Genomic DNA, 17984 nt, shown 5'->3' with positions numbered 1-17984 from the left:
TACAAAAACAATATAAAAACCTATTGTCTTCTACCTTTTGTACTTACACTTGGAAACAGAAGATTAGAAAAGCCTGGAGATAGAAATCACTCTCATAGCCGAGAAAGCACAGAACAGAGAGACAGACAAAAGACACACACCCAAAAATTCCCTCCCTGAGCTTTGAAAAATACAGTTTCCTGATTGGTCCTCTGGTTAGGTGTTTGGTTCCCTTTGTTAATCTTTTACAGGTAGAAGAAACATTAACCCTTAGCTATCTGTTTATGACATCTTGACGTTCTTCATGGAATTTTTATAATTTCAACAAAAGTCTAATAAATAAAAATATTTCAAATGTTTTCATTGACTTTTTCAGGGGGGATTCCCTCCCTTTTTTTGTTTTTGTTTTTGTTTTTTAAACTCCCTCCCAGCCGTTTTTCTCCACTGGTAACTTTTCTCTAGAAGTTAAACTTTTTCTCATTTCTGCCTCCCACTCACCTTCCCATGCCTATTTTTCCAGGTATTCTAAAGTGAGCAGATTTTCATTGCTTTCTTCCCTTCCCCACTTTGAACTCAGCTTGCCCATTGGGATAATTTCTCATATGAGCTAGTTTTAATAGCTATACTTAGCTGTTTACTAAACTAGCCAATATGATCCATATCTAAAGCAAAGATCAACAGCGACTATTGTCAAGAGACAAACAAGCCAACAAAATAAAAGGTAGAGGAGTAAAATCCTCATGTAAACTGACAATATACACCAGCAGATCTGTCCCAACACCCGTAGGCACCAACCAAGTAACTTTTTGTGTTTGAAATGCTTACCTTCAATACTGTGTCTGATAGCAGACTGGATAAGGGGTAGAAATGCATGAATCAGAAAGGGCAACAAACTGCCAGTCAGGATGTGGTGAACTAATAGTTTGAATGACTTTTGTTTGCTCTTTTACTTGCCAGCAGATCTTTTCATTTTGGTGTATTTACATGTTATCCTCAGAGGGTAAATATTGGGTAAGAGGGCTGCTTAAGAGATGTACTTAGCTCTAAAAGGACTTTGAACTTAGAAGTGATTTGTTCTTTTGGGGGCAGAGTAAATAAGTAAGATGTTGATTATAAAAGTCAGATTTCAAAGAAAGATGGGGGTTATCCTGCAAAGACCTATGCACAGGAAGAACCTTGCTCAAGTGAATATTCCCATTGACTTCAATGGAACCACTCATGAGTAGGCCAATGCTCAAACCACTAGTTATCTACTTGCATTAGTCTTTGCATGGTTGGGTCCTCACAGTGCAAAGTATTCTTAAAGATGCTTTATTGTCCTTATGGTTATTTTCAAATAGTGGCCCATGAGACAGGAAGTTGCCAGTTAACCAAGGGTGTCTTTTTTGCAGCCCAGAGCTCCTTGTCATATAGGCATGGCCACAAGCTGGGGCATCTCATACCTGGAAAGATAGTATGAATTTAGGCATATAGCCTTTTGGGAAATGTAGTTTATCTGTTGGGTGGCCATCTTTTTAGACTCATTTTTGGTGTCCTCAGAAAATGTGGTTTTGCTGTGGGAATTTTTGTATAAAAGTAGTAGTGAGTTATCTGGTCTATTTACAGCATATGAGAATTAAATGGGGTTATTTTGAATGAAGAGGATGATTTTGATTATTGTGACTGAGAAATTTTATGAGAAATCTGCTAAAAAGGATGAGTTCAACAGCCTTTGTCAGGAACTGGGCCACAGTCAGTCAGGCCTAGCAGGCAGGGCAGAAGTCAGGAAACCCAGGGTCAGAACCAGAGCTAGAAGCACGTGTCATACCAGAGTCAAGAATCAGAGCTGACAGTCAGAACTGGAGTCAGAGGCAGAATGCCTGAGCCTAGGTTCAAACCAGTCAGTTCTAGGAGTTAGAGCCAAGAATCAGAGCCAGGTTATCTCGAGTCAGGGAAGGCAGAAGCCAGGATGGGACAGGGCTGAGGCCTGGAGCAAGTCAAGGATCTATCTTGTTATAGAGACAACCTCCATGTGTTTCCCCTAGGCCTTAAATAGCAATCACAGAACATGATAGGTTCCACAAGTCAGGGCCTCTGTGAGCAGGACATCCAATGGTACTTGGTCCCACAAGTCTCACAGGCCATTAATCATCACCTTCTCAGAGATGTTGGATGTCAGTGTAGATACAGTAGTTGCTCAGGGACCCACAGACCCAGGTTTTAGTCCCATGGATCCTCATGCTCATTTTGTAGAGTTTTGACCCTGCTAGAGGTAACAGAGGATGACAGGAGTACATCAAAGTGCACTATGGAATTTTTAGTCCATGGTAGTAAGGTCCACATGACCAGTTAGTGCATGGCAAGTTAGTGCATTCTGGTTTGCTCCATGTTAGCTGGCAGGGTAGACAAGGCCTGAGTCATTCATAAGAATAGCAGTCAGGACTCTGCTGGAGGGTTCTAACTCACAGTCAGAGATGATGCAGATGGAGGATTTCACTGCAAGGAATTGTGTAGAGGACTCTGCAGTGAGAGATGCTGCTGCAAAAGCCATCACAAAAGGCTTTGCAGTGAAACAGGAGGTGGGGAATGTTAGCAGAGCTGAGTAGACACTGGTGAGGCCCTGCCTATTCAGCACCTTAATAAAACCAAATCACAGAAGTAGAGTAGGTGATGGCACCTTGAGACAGGAGTAGGCAAGTGAGAGATGCTGCTGCAAAAGCCATCACAAAAGGCTTTGCAGTGAAACAGGAGGTGGGGAATGTTAGCAGAGCTGAGTAGACTCTGGTGAGGCCCTGCCTATTCAGCATCTTAATAAACCAAATCACAGAAGTAGAGTAGGTGATGGCACCTTGAGACAGGAGTAGGCAAGCAGCTTCCTTGGGACTGGAGACACTCATGCAAAATGACACGTGGGCTACTTGCTGATCCCAACTGTGAGTGAGGTTTGGCTGATGAGTGAGGTGGTGCAGGGAAGGGGCTACCACCTGTGGAACATTCTCACCAACAGGTGGGAAGGGAGTTAGACAGACAACTGCCAAGGTTACCTGTAGGGAGCCAGGGTGGCTTCCCTCCGAACCCAGAATGCTTGAGCGGGGGGAAGTTCAGCTTATTTAGAGCACCTAGAGAGGATGTATTTAGTTTCCCCAGGTTTCTTGGTGTTATTTGTCAAGAGGGATCCCAGATACATGGAACCCAGTCCTTACTGCTGCCATTAATCACCTTGCAGAAGGGCTGCTATACTCTTAATCTCATTAACAAATGTTATCAAGTTAATTTGAAAAGATCTGTTTTCCATAAACCCATGCTGATTGGCATTAATTATATTGCCCTTCTTTAATTCTTTATCAAGTGAGTCTTGTTTCAGATGCTCCATTATCTTGCCCAAGCTTGATGTCAGACCGACAGCCCTATAGTTACTTGTATCATCCAGTTTTCCCTTTTTAAATACTGCCACAACATTTGCTTTTTTCCAGTCTTCTGTAACTTCCCCAGTGTTCCAAGACTTATTGAAAATCAATATTAACAGTCTAGGGTCCTCCACAGACAGTTTTTTTTTTGTAACTCTTGGGTGCAAGTTATCCAGAGCTGCTGATTTTAAAATGTCTGACTTAAGTAACTGCTGTTTCACATCCTGCAGAGATTCTGTTGGAAACGGAAAATATTTCATCATCTTTTTCCCAGCTACAGAACAATTGAACTCTTATGCCTTTTCTGCATTATTACTGACAATTCTACCATTTCCATCTATTAAGGGACCAATACCATTGTTAGGTCTCCTATTTTTCCTCCTATACTATAAAAACTTCCTATTGTCCTTAACCCTGCTAGCCACAGATTACTTCTTCCTAATAGGTGTAGGAAAACCCTTGTACAACTTCCCATCACTCCGTACAACTTGATGATGAGTAACAGCCTGTAGACAACAGATAGAATAAATACATTCTCAGTCAGTCTGCATATATGCTCAAGCCCCAAGTCAGGTTTGCTGGGTAGTGACCATGTGAGTGTTTCCACCATCTTTTGTACTTAACATTGGTTCCCTTGAAAGTGAAATATTTTCCTATGTTCTACAGACTACCTTTGATCTGTATCCTCATTGTTACTTTTTCAATTTTCAAACATTCTTCAAGAATTTTGTCAGCAATGCTGCAATTATTTTTGTACTGAACTAAGAAATAGAAACAGAGTCAAAGGTGGCTAAATTATTTCTAAAACCACAGCTAAAAAAAACAGCTGCAGGATTTAAACAAATACTTCTGGTTGAGGATGGTTTCAGGCACACAATATTTCCATGTCCTCTAGCAAATATCAACACCTTATGGTATCTATTAATGCGCCAGAAGTGTTTTATAAGAAGATAGCAGATGTTAGAATACATTGTGTTGACACTCATACTTATGATGTGCGCTTTCTGAGGTAAAATCAGACAGCCTAATGTAAATTTTGATATCATTATTATCTGGAAGCAATAAAACTGATGAAAACAGTAATCAAAAATGATTTTGAGCATTTTCTAAGTTTTCTTCTATAGTCTAAGATTGAAAGCTGTTAGTATTTGGAACTATTCCTTCTGTTCTGTCAGTGAATTCTGAAGAGGCCATCCTTTAATATGATATGATTAAAATGAATAACTAAAGCCTGCTTAAGGTGAAGTATGTGAGTTATAGGCTAAAGAAAATTAATGCAGGAGCTGGAATTTTTCTGGCTTAACTTGCTTCAACTTTTGACAAGTACACATCTACCTCGATATAACGCTGTCCTTGGGAACCAAAAAAACCTTACCGTGTTATAGGTGAAACCGTGTTATACTGAACTTGCTTTGATCCACCGAAGTGCACAGCCCCTTCCGCCCCAAGCACTGCTTTACTGCATTCTATCCAAATTCGTGTTGTATCAGGTGGCGTTATATCGAGGTAGCAGTGTAGGTCGTTGTAAAGGTTTACCAACCATTTCATAGAGTTAGGGCTGAAATCAAGAAGTTTTTTAAACTGTGAAAACTTCAATTCTGTTTTCTAGGAATCATTGGAAAATCAGCAACATAAGACTAACAACTGTTGTCATTAGATAAAATCTCTGCTCACAAAAAGACACACATTTCTCTGGCTTGGGATTTACTCATAGGGAGCTTCCACCATTGTCTTCCTTCATCCTTCCATTGGTTGTGCCTATGTACTGCCCAAGGTTCTGGTCCAGGCAGATGCAGAACCTCTCTGACATCCCTGAGGTCCATCTGTATAATGTCAGTGGCAGGAATGGGGCGTAAATCATCCATGGCTGCAAATAAAGATGATTGTGAAGACTGTCTACAGAAATGAGTGGTGGACTAGGAAGTCTTGTAATGGAAGTTTTCCTATTCTCTGTAGGAAACCAAGAGGAACTTTATTTCCACATCAGCTGGTAAAAATCAATGTTTTTAGCATTTCAGGTAGGTTTTTCTCCATCTCTTCCATAAGTAAAAATATAAAAAATGTCATGATTTACTTAATAAAAATCTTTCATCAACCTCATTTGATATTTGCTTGTGAATGCATTGTGTTAATTTTTCATTTACATTTCAAAGAATACCTAAGGGTTAGACACACATAAAAAGCCCATATTAACATGAAGTTAAAATTGCTAATGCCTATCCCTAACTGCTACAAACACTAAAGAGAAAAAGAATCCTGAGTTAAGGTTGTTTTGCAAACAATGAAATATGTATGAAAGAAGAAGTGATTTCTAATCAATGAAGGGAATAATTGTGGATTAGATCATTAGTGGTTTTTCATGGTAAGCAATCGGTACTCTTCCTCTCTATCCCTCACAGTTAGAGCACTGCATTCAGTTTTGGGCGTCATAAAGTAAGTAGACCTGTAAGTTTCTATTTAGGCACAAGGATAAATAGGTGAAATATCTGTGAAGCACCGTGCACGCTGCTGGCACAAATAATAAATGGACAACAACAAAAATATGTTAAAAATGACTGGCAAGTTTAATAGCATTGGGGAAGGTAATAAGGGGATTAGAAAATATAGTTTAGGAGAAGGTGAAAGGAACTGCACACATACAAACTAGAGAAAAATAAAGCTGATTGAGAAATTGTTGACTAGACATCTAGCAGCCTATGACAGAGAGAAGGGGCCACAATAATCCTCCTTAAGGTCAAAACAAGTAATAATACTTAAGCCACAGCAAGGAATAGTTAGATTAAATATTGGTTGGTCAAGAAACATAAAGCTGTAAAAATAAACACTGGAACGTGTTGTTATAAGAGACTGTGGAATCAGCAGTGCATAATGATACTTTAGAGGTCTTTTCTGTTGTGATTCAGAGGCACAGGTTCAATGACTCAGAGGTTTTTTCCAACACCAGTGATTCTGTGATTCATTTAGTGACTCCTGGATGTTGAGTAACTCTTCCCTGTGTGACCAGGCATTTTTGTTTTATTGCCAAACATTCTGGGCGGGGGTGGGGGGCAGCTTGGAGGTTATATACATAATTTGAAAGTTAACTTGAGAACAGTTCAGGAGACTGGAGAGTCTTGCATTGCTTCTAGAAACCACAGCAGATGTTGGCTGCATCCTTTTCAGGACAGCATAACCCAGGATCATGATATAGTCACAATGTGAGTTTCCAGAAATGAAAAAGGAAGAGCAACTTTCCCTTTTATACGATGAAAGGGATTTCCTCTGGCTGACGTTAAATACTAACTACACTTATATTAGAGCCATTATAAATCTGCCGAAAATTTTGCCAGTCCATGGATATTTTTTTGCAAAGTCTGCATAACAGGATGAGCCACTGCAGCACATATTTCCAAAAGCCTTATCCATAGTTTACTAAAAGGAGGGGGGAAAAACTGGGGGGGAGTGGAGCCCCCACATTCTTTGTGCTCAAAGGGGGGAGGGAAATGCCCTTTTTAAGTGACAAGATTTCCAAAAGTGAAAACCAACAACAAAGTTTGCCTTTAACTTTCATAGCATTCTGTCCTCTCCTCCATCTTAACTTTCACCTTTGCTATCCTCTTGACAAAAATGACTCTTCCTATCTTAGGCCTGGCCTACATTAGGAAACTAGATCAGTATAACTACATTGCTCAGAGTTGTGAATAATCCACACCCCTAAGGGTCACAATTAAACTGACCTAAACCCGGTGTAGACAATGCTAGGTCAATGGGAAAATTCTCCCATCGACCTAGCTACTGCCACTCAGGAAAATGAATTACCTACGCCAATGGAAGAACCCCTCCCATTGGTGTACATAGCATGTTCACTGAAGTGCCAAAAAAACACTGCTGCATCAGTGCCACTGGGGTGTTTTAAGAGTAGACAAGCCCTTAGTATGGACCTTTGAAAATTGTCTCAATTATGATTTTCATATCTGTGACTGATAAATTCACTGTCTTTAGATCTGTTCCTCCATGAATCACTCTTTTTGATTTACCTTTTCTGCCAAGTTCATTGTCTTTTTCCATCTGCCTTAGTTATTCTGCACCTTTTTTCTTTTTGATTCACTTCCATTTTTATGATTTAGTATTGTCTGATTTACTACTCTAAGTTCTCTTTTTTTCTTTTCTTTTCTTCCCAGCCTACTCCTGGCAGCATCTTTGATTCACTCTTTTCCATGTATTTTTTTTATGGTCATTCTGGACTGAAACTGAGTAAAAACAGCTTTTTGAGAAGTCCATCTCAGAATAATTCTGCCCCAGATTTCTAAGACAAGATCTCAAAGCCTCATCTTGTACTATGATTTGTACGAAAGATGATTTATTGGGATTTTTCCTTTGTCAGTTACCATTTCCTTTCTCTCCTGCTATCTTTATTGTAGCATAGTCATAGATTTAATAGATTTTAAAACCAAAAGGGACGATGACAAGATCTAGTCTGACCTCCTGTATAACACAGGCCGTTATATTTTGCTAAGTCACCCTGTGATGCACCTGGTGGAATATTAGTGTCTAATTAGTGATAAAATCCAGTGAGAGAGGAGCTGGATTTTCATAAAGGAAGGAGCAAAGGGCTGCTGGTGAAGGAGCCAGAAAGTAGACTCAGTTGAGAGGGGCTTTTTCTCTTGAGCTGAACTGGAAGCCTGATTGGAGACAAGGGTCAATCAGGGATAGCAGCCTGCCTGGAACTTTGCAAAGAGAGAGAGTGTGACAGTCCCTGAGTAGTGGGAATGAAACTCAGGAATCTGAGCCAGTGTCGGGATGCTTCTAAATTGGGACTAGCCTGCAAGGAAGAAGGCTAGTAACCGAGTCCAACTGGATTGAAGATTCAGTTATTTTCTGTTGGAGTTTGACTGAATGCATTTGAGGTCCTGCAAAGGATTGAACTCTTTTTATCTGGCTTGGATGAAGGGCTAGGTCATGCAATGGCTGAAATAGGCAAAGAAGGTCTGGGGGAAACTGAGGCATAGCTGTTCCAATGCCACATACAGGCACTAGGGGTGTGGTGCAATGGTAACATTGCCCAATAATTTCTGTTTGACTAAAGCATATCTTCCAGAAAAACATCCTGTCTTGATCCAAAGCCATCAAAAAATGGAGAATCCACAACTTCCCTTGGTGATTTGTTACAATTGTTAGTTACTCTCACAGTTTAAAAAATTGTGCCTTATTTCTAATGTGAATTTTCTGGCTTTAAATTCAAGACATTGGTTCCTGTTATTCCTTTCTCTGCTAGACTGAAGATTCCTTTAGTACCTGGGATTTTATCTCAGTGAAGGTGACCAAGGGTACGTCTACACTGCACGATTATTTCGAATTAGCTTAAACCGATATTACAAAACAGATCTAATAAAATCGGTTTAGCGCGTCCACAGTGGGATCCCGAAATCGATTGTTTGCGTCCATGGTCCAAAGCTACCATCGATTTCAGGAGCGGTGCACTGTGGGTAGCTGTTCCTCAGCTATCCCATAGTTCCCACTTCCGTGTTGAGAGCACAGTGCCTGATGGGGCAGAAAACACTGCCCCGGGTGGTGCTGGGTACAGCCTCACCCCTCCCTTTGTGAAGGCAGCAGACAACCCTTTGGCGCCTTTTTCGCGGAGTGCATTGAGCAAACGCCATAGCACAGCAATCTTTCCCTTTTTTTTTTCACGTGGTGGTGGGGGGAAATAAACTGAGGAGCTGTTCCCTGAACCACGCCAGACACTGTGTTTGAACCTACAGACATTGGGAGCTCAGCCAAGAATGCAAATAATTTTCAGAGACTGCTGTGGACTGTGGGATAGCTGGAGTCCTCAGTACCCCCTCCCTCCCTTCATGAGCGTCCATTTGAGTCTCTGGCTTCCCGTTACGCTTGTCACGCAGCGCTGTGTATCCTGGAGTTTTTTATTCAAACGCTTTGGCATTTCGTGTTCTGTAACGGAGCTGGATACAACAGATTTGTCTCCCCATACAGCGATCAGACCTAGTATCTCCCGTACGGTCTATGCTGGAGCTCTTTTTCGATTTCAAACTGCATCGCCAGCCGTGCTGATCAGAGCTCCACGCTGGGCAAGCAGGAAATGTAATTCAAAAGTTCGCGGGGCTTTTCCTGTTTACCTGCCCGCTGCATCCGAGTTCAGATTGCTGTCCAGAGCGGTCAGTGCTGCACTCTGGGATGCCGCCCGGAGGCCAATAACGTTGATTTCCGTCCACACGAACCCTAATCCGAGTTATCACTATCGAATTTAGCGCTACTCCTCTCGTTTGGGAGGAGTTCCGAAATCGATTTAAGGAGCCGTTTAACTCGATATTAATGACGACGTCGTGTGAACGGATACAGCGTTAAATCGGTATATCGGCCATTAAACCGATTTAAAGTCGCAGTGTAGACCTGGCCCAAGTCACTTCTGTTTTCTTTTTGATACGCTAAACAGATCGAGCTCTTTAGACCTTCCAGGGTACATCTTCACTACAGAGTCAGCTCAGATGATCAGTGCAAGGGTGTGTACAGTCACACTGCAAAGACCTATCCAAGCCAGTGTGTCCTCACTTGTGCTGCACTCACCCATGTGGGGTGCTAGGACTTCTGGAATTGTATTCTCTGGTTCTTTGTGCTGCAATAAAGGGACTTGTCTGTCCTTCTGGCCATGTGTGGGGGATTGTGAGAAGGTGTTGGAAGACCATCACCACTCAAGTGGTTTAGCCAGCATCTTCATTACAAAGTGGGTGTATTACCAGCCTGAGTGTAAGCATCACTTGGGCTTTATCTGATATCCCAGAAAAACCAGTGAGCTCAGATTGTAAGCACCACTAAACTTGGTGTTTTGTGTGTGGATAGGAGAGGGGTTTAGAAGCAACACCAAAGTAAGAGCTTAAGTTATTTTTCCAGTGTTGTCATCCCTCACTGTAAGGCATTTTCTCCTGACCTCACCTCATTTTTGTGGCCCTCTTCTGGATCCTTCACATTTTTAAAATGATGTCGAAAAATTGGAGACACAGAACTGGACATAGTATTCTAGTATCGGTTTTACCAGTGCTGTATACAGAGATAAAATCACCTCCCTACTCCTACTCACTGCTTTATGCTTTTTCAACATCAAAGAGTCACTTTAGCTCTTTTTGCACAGCATTGCACTGGGAGCTCATGCTGAGTTGTCTATCCATTGTGAATACTAAATTCTTTTCTGAGTTGCTGTTTTCCAGGACACAGATGAAAATGTTCAGATCATTGATGAAAATATTGAATAGCGTTGAGCCTAGTACTAATCCCTGTGGAACCACTATAGAACACCCCCATTTTACGATGATTCTGCATTGACAACTACTTTTTGAGATCAGTCAGTTAGGCAGTTCTTAACCTATTTAATGTGTGCTTCATTGATATTATATAGAGCTAATTTTTAAATCAGAATGTTGTGCAGTATTAAATCAAATCTCTCACAAAAGTCTAAGTATCTTGCTTCTACTTAGTTGCCTTTATCAACCAAACATCAAATAAACCTGTTATCTTTGAGATTACAAGACCTATTTTCCATAAAATCATGTTGACTGGCATTAATTACATTCCCATCATTTAACGTTCTATTATCTGAACCCCATAGCAGCTTTTCCACTATTTTGCCCAGGATTGATAGAAGGCTAACCAGCCTATAATTTGCTGGCTCATACTACTTGCTCTTTTTAAATATTGACACAACATTAACTTCCTGAGTATTCCAAAATTTTAGAAAAATTAATATTAGGAGGTCAGAAATCTCCTTAAACAATTCTTTTAAGATTCTTGGGTGCAAGTTATCTGGGTGTGATAATTTAAAAATGTTTATCAGTAGTACATGATGATTAAAATCCTTGTTAATTACTAATGGGCTTAAAAGTACTTCATCTTCCTCAGGTGATAAGAGTACATCATCCTGCTCCATTCCAAATACAGAACAAATATTTATTGAACACTTCTGCATCATTATTAATAGTTTCACTGTCTCCATCTAATAATGGGCTTGAAGCATTTCTAGGACTCCTATTGTTCCTAATATACATAAACTCCTTCTTGTTGTCTTTAGCCTTACCAGTCCTGGATTTTCCTCTGACTTCTTTAGCGTCGCTTATCAGTTTTCTACACTTCAGAACTTTTAATGTATGTTGATTGCTACACATCGTCCCCCTTTTAAATTGCTTTTATTTCTATTTCTAATGGCTACCTTTATTTCCATTGAACCAAGATGGGCTTTTAGCTAAAGTAGTCCTCTTTCTTTATTGTGAAATTTTGGTTTTTGGCCATCTATTATACCCTTCTTAATGAATTCCCAATTTTTGTTTTCATTTTTCTGTCTACATTTTTCCTTCCAAACAGTTTTCCTAATAATGTTCCTCAGTTTGGAGAAATATAACCCTTTTGAAGCACTAGCTGAGGACTGTTCTGTTTGTACATATTGAATGCAATCAGGTCATGTTCACCAACTTCCAGTCCAGTGATTATTTCATCTTTATTCATCATAATGAAGTCCAAAATAGTTACCTCATATTGGTGTAATATCTTTTGTGTTAGAAAATCATCATCTATACCTTTTAGAAACTCTAATAATGTTTTACTATTGGCTGCAGGAGACCTCCAGTATAGGTCTCCCAAATATACTTGGTGGGTGGGTAGGGCTGGAAGAGTCTCAGCCCCCACACTCTAAGCCACTGCCCATGTGCACAGTCCAGCTCACCAAGTGAAGCTCTTCTTCTGGTGGTGCCAGGGCCAGTCTGGCGCTGAGGTGCTCGGGTATTCAGCAGTAGATGAGCAGGGAGAGTCTCTGGAGCTCGGGTGGTTGGTGGTGAGTCGAGTCCATGTGGCCCAGACAGGATGTTGCAGGTAGTGTCCTTCCTTAGAGGTTTTTAAGGTCAGGCTTGACAAAGCCCTGGCTGGGATGATTTAGTTGGTGTTGGTCCTGCCTGAGCAGGGGATTGGACTACATGACTCCTGAGGTCCCTTCCAACCCTGATATTCTATGATTCTACAAGTGCAGCCAGCACCTAGCCAACTAGCTCTCTCTCTGGGATGGTGATGGTGAATAAGTCCTCTTTCCCCCACCAGTGCTTGTGCCAGTGAGAGAGGGGCACAGGGAGGAGAGGAGAGGCGGGGGCTGTAGAGGAAGGAGCCAGACACAGCAATCTCCAGCCACTGCAGTACCACACAACTCTCTGTGTTCCCAGCCCACCTTACCACCTGTCTCATAACCCCTCACTCAACACCCCTGCCACAGACACAAAATAACACCCTCCCACAGCCTCCCAACCCCTTTTAGCCCCCACAAGCTGTTGCTCCCACCAACCCTCCCCTTAAACCTCTCCCAAAACCCTCACTTAAACCCATTCAGCTCCCTGCTATCCCATCCCCAAATAAACGCATCCCAACTCCCTTCTGTTTCCAAATAAACCCAACCCCCACAAACCTCCTTCTGCAACAGCCATCATCCCCAAAACACTTCCCTCTCTCTTCACTCCTGACCCAGAAGCAGGAGAGTCCCCCTTACTCCACAGCCCCTTATTCCCTCTAAAGCCCTTCTGCTGACCCCAGCACCCATGTCAATCTACTCTACAGATGAACCCTAATACTTCCAACTCCTGGCTGCACCACCCCTGTCTCCTTTCTTCAATTGCTCCAGTCCCCTATGTCTCACCCAGGATGTCCCCACAGAACCCCCCACCTCTTTAGCTCTGGAGTCAGTATCCCATCTTCACTTTGGAGTGTTATGACAGGCTGGTGACTTTCTGCCGCTCCACCCCCTTCTCCCCTTCCTTGTCTTCTTGAGATGGTCAGATAACTAGTACCCTCCCCCCTCCCTCCATTTGCTGTAGTAGGCATCTCCATGTGTACAAGCAGTGAGAGCCAACAGGCCAGAGCGTGGAGTCAGCCCAGCCTCTCGGTACAGGAGCTGTTGCTTTGGGGTGAGTGCAACACAGGCTCACTCTCCAACCCCTTCTCCTCTGGCCTTCCCTCTGCACTGGACCAGTGTAACCCCTTTGGGGTTTAGAGAGCATGGCCCCTTTAAATCTTTTTCCCAGGAGGGAGGGGGAGAGTAAGCAACAGGAGGGAAACCCCAGGGGGGCAGCGCTGGAGCTCCGGGGAGGGAAAGAGGTGGTTGTCAGACCCTGGAGAAGTGATGCAGGGAGAATCTGCCTGAGGAGGACAGGCCCGATCGGGGACAGCCCAGGACAGGAGTCAGGAGGAGCCCTGTGCCAGGAGGAATCGCCCGAGGAGGACAGGTCGGAGCTGGACCCAGTATCACGGCTGCCCAGAGCTGCGTGGGGCTGTGAGTACTGGGGCTTCTAACTCTGCATTGGGAACAAGGAGGGAGGCTGCTAGCCAGTTAAGTGGGGAGGTCGTCGCTCTGCGTGGCTTTGCAGAGAGTGGAAGAAGAGGGCACCAGAGGGGTTTGTTGGGGGAAAGTTCACTGGCGCCGAAGACGACCAGGAGCACCCAAGATTCACCACTGGACTAGAACGTTGCTCAGGACTCCTGAACTCTGTGTGCAGACACATTGCTCAGTGTCTTCCCTTCCAGACTGTGCTACCACTGGGCCTGTGGGGCCTTGGCTTGGATGCAGCCCTGTTTTACTGCTCCCCCCATATTTCACCTAGTTGTTTTTCTCCTCTCATTCCTCTGTAAATAAATATCTTCCTTTGTTATATCCATTGTACTTTTCCTGTGGGTGAATGTGTTCACTCTGGGGGGTTTGGAACAGGTGCCCCTGGGGTGGAAGGGATTTCTCCTGCTGCATTCCTCCGCGTGCCTTCACTTGGCCAGAGCTGCCTGCAGAGCAAACTCCATCTTGGCCACGAGGGTGCTAAAGTTACACCAGTATAGAGACAGCAACCCCCAGAGAGCACCAGGAACTGGCCCTGACAGTTTTATGCAACCCCTCCACCCCACAAAGATAACACAATTTTTCTATTCACACATCATGGACAGGAGCTTAAGGTATGCTCCTAACTAGATTAGATCAGTTGCTGGGTTTTATGTGCATGGATGAGATACTGTACTTGTAATAGGTGGTAGATGTAAAAGATGGCCCTTTCCTATTCCAGTATAAGCCAATTACTTTTTGTCATCTACTTCAACGGTATTGGTCCTGTAATGAAAGTTCCAGTGCAGTGTGGGAGATCTTGTTGAAGAGAAACGGTGTCTTTCCTGGAGGAGAAAGGGCTGCCCAGAATAAATTATTGGAAGTGAAACAATATTACACACTTCTGAATAGCCCTCCCTCTCGCTTATTTTGTATGTGATGTTAGTAAGAAGGAGAAGGAGGAAATGATCTGGGAGCATTCTGAAGAACACCATTTAAAAAAAAAAAGACACCTGTTTATTTCAGAGCTATTTCCTTGAAGTTCATGGAAGGAGAGTGAAAGCTCAGAGAGATCAAAGACCTGTGAAATTAAACCCTTAAAGGCGGGACTGAACTGCAAAAAAGTCACATACACTCAAATGAGACAGAATTGACTAGCTAAATTATTAACCAGCATGAATAGTGTTTCAACTTTGCACTTGAGTTTTCCAATGGCATCTAAATCAATTTATTTCTCTAAATAGATCCTAAATTTTTACTTCAGTAAGTGAGAATTACTTTAACCTCTGCAGCTTTAGCTGTAAAAAATAAAATTAGCATTGTCACTTTGTTATAAATTTTGCTAAATTACGAAATTCAGGAAGAATAATTTATTTGAAACTATCACAGTTCTGCTCATATCTCTAAGGCATTACACAGCTATTTGAAACTCCACCACTTTAACGCTATGTGAAGCTATTATTTTTCCCCTTTATTTTAAATACTGCTTTTATTTTTCACTTGTTTCTTTCTTTGCTAATATGTCATCTCCATTTTTATTATTATTTATTTTATTTATTTACACCAAGATATCTATTTTGGTTAGGGGTGTGATTTTTATATCCAATATAATTATACCATTACAATCTTTACTGTGAATCCAGTTGTATCAATATAAAAACGCCTTGTACCAGTATAGCTTAATCCCATACAAGAAGGGTACTGTCATAAGGCACCTTTATACTGATGCATCCAAACTCAGGGCTGTAAAGATATAGCTAAGCTACACTGGTATAAGCACCTTTATACCAGTATCTGTGTATCCATACTAGTGTTGTTTGGTTGTTGTTGCTTTAACTATACATGCATAATTAAACCAGTACAAATATTGTGTGTAGACAAGTTCTTAGACTGTATGGAAAAGAGGGCTGAATAACTGACCCCACATAATGAATAATAAATTTTTTCGTTCTCTGCCAGCTAGGGGGGAAAAACACCATTTATTTCAGATAGAACTGAATGAAATTTTTGGCAAATCAACAAGTTGGCAAAAAAATTGGTTTAGGATTAGACAAAAAAATTTGTTCAACCCAAACCAAAATGTTTACTTTTAATTTTGAGCATTTTTTCATTTTGAAAATGTTGACATTGAAACGGTTAATTTTTTTTCAGATTTTTTCAAAAACACAGTGCTTGCTGACAGCTGCATGAAGTTCCAAAAAGTTTTAGTGCCTCTAAATCTGCATTTTTCACTTAAAAGAATTTCAGTCAAAAAAATATTCACCCAGCTATACCACAAAGCCAGTTTTTCTTGATCAAGTTTACCTCTAGTCAGAGAAATGTCTATTTATGGGCTCCAGTAACTTAATGAATTACTTCTAATGAGGGGTGTGGTGCTGTATAAAAGGAAAGTGATCATGTTTACACCAATGTATCAATCTCTGATGTGTGACCACTGTTGCACAATTGCAGTAAATCTTGCACAGAGTATGCCTTGTAAGGTATCAATGGAAAAGTTACAGACTTCCAAGTATTATTAACCTGTTTAAATCTATGTATAATCTTTGTATATGAAGTTATGAATATTTGTTATGTGTTTGTATCTCAACATGTTGTTTCTTGCGTGACACCCGCAAGGTAAATTTACATCTAGACTAGCCATCCCTGTGTAGAGCCATCCATGCATTGATGGGCCATCCATGTGTTAATGAGCCATTGAAGAGACTTAACTCACCCAGTGAGCCACTCCTGAAAGACATTTCAGAGAGTACTGAGGCAATGGCTGCCCCATGATTCAGCAAGGCATGTAAGGACATGTGATATAAGACGCCATCTTTTGGCAGTATCTTTCCATGCACCTGGGCTGAAAATATAAAAGGAGACTGTGACATCACTTCTTTGTCTTCAGTCCAGCTCAACTTCTCTGGACTGTGATTTCTAACAACAAGGAAGGTTTGAACAAAGGACTGATGACCCCCAATCTTTTAGGTGATCCAGAGACTTATTGTAAAACAGCTGAATTACCATCACTGCTATTATCCTAACCTACAGTCTCTGAAATCAATTATAATGTATATGATTCCTTCAGCCATTTAATAATTATCTTCTTTTCTTTTTATTAATAAACCTTTAGTTTAGTTCAGGGGTCAGCAACCTTTCCGAAGTGATTTGCTGAGTCTTCATTTATTCACTCTAATTTAAGATTTCGCGTGCCAGTAATACATTTTAACATTTTTAGAAGGTCTCTCTCTATAAGTCTATAAACTATTGTTGTAGGTAAATGTAGAAGTCCGCTGTTGGAGAGGGGGTTCACCCCTCTCTGGGGTGGGTGGGAACCAGACCGCCTCACAACCTGGGGTGACAACAACAGTTCCGGGCTCAGACCCTCAGGCAGGGGTTGAGCAAGCAGTTCAGTCTATACAAGGTAAGAGGCCCAGGCTTCTGGGCCTGAGCGTTGGGGCAAAGGGGGAGACTGCCACCCGTGAGTGGGGTGGCAGGGGGGACGCAGGCCCGCCCACACCTCTGCGTCCCAGCCCGGGGCCCTAACAGCAGCAGACAACCTGCTGCTGTGTAAGTGGGGATCCAGGCTGCAACACACTGACATTGGCTCTGGTTCTGCTGCAGCCAGACTAGGGTCAGCTGCCCCCGGGCTACTTCCAGACTCCCCCTCGGGGCTTACCTGGATCCTGGGGTCATCCTCCGTAAGGTCCAGGTGCACGGGTTCGTCCCAGCCAGGGCTGGAGGATAGGTCCGGCAGCTCCTCCGGAAAGTCTGTCCAGGGTCACTCTGGCGACTCTTCTGGGTAGCAGGTGCGGGGGAGCTCCGGCCGCTTCTCAGGGTAGCGAGCACAGGGAAGCTCCGGCAGCTCTTCTGGGTAAGGAGCACGGGGAAGCTCCGGCAGCTCCTCTGGGTAGCGAGCATGGGGAAGTTCGGGCCACACTGGGTGGCCACCCTGGGTTGCAAGAGTCTTCCAGTCCCAAGCTCCCGGAGGGACGTCTGCTCACTCCGGCCGCTGGCACCTCACTGAGCTCGGAGGGCCTGCCTTTATACTTCCGGGTCAGGCGCAAAGCGGGGTGGGCTCAGAGCTCTTTAGCTCCACCCCGTCCGGCCTCCGGCTGGGCTCATCGTCGTCCAGGGCGGCTGGCAGCCAGGCCGCATCATTACAGTAAAGTAAACAAGTTTTTTAAAATGTTTAGGAAGTTTCATTTAAAATTAAATTAAAATGCAGATCTTATCAGTTTAGTGCAGTGGTTCCTAACCTGGGGTGCACGCAGCCCTGGGGCAGGGCTTGTGCAAAGATATTTTGTGCCCTA

Source organism: Chelonoidis abingdonii, chromosome 1, assembly GCF_003597395.2.
Source record: "Chelonoidis abingdonii isolate Lonesome George chromosome 1, CheloAbing_2.0, whole genome shotgun sequence".
NCBI classification, from domain to species: Eukaryota; Metazoa; Chordata; order Testudines; family Testudinidae; genus Chelonoidis; species Chelonoidis abingdonii.
The sequence above is the reverse complement of the archived record's forward strand: the minus strand, read 5'-3'. Positions refer to the sequence as shown.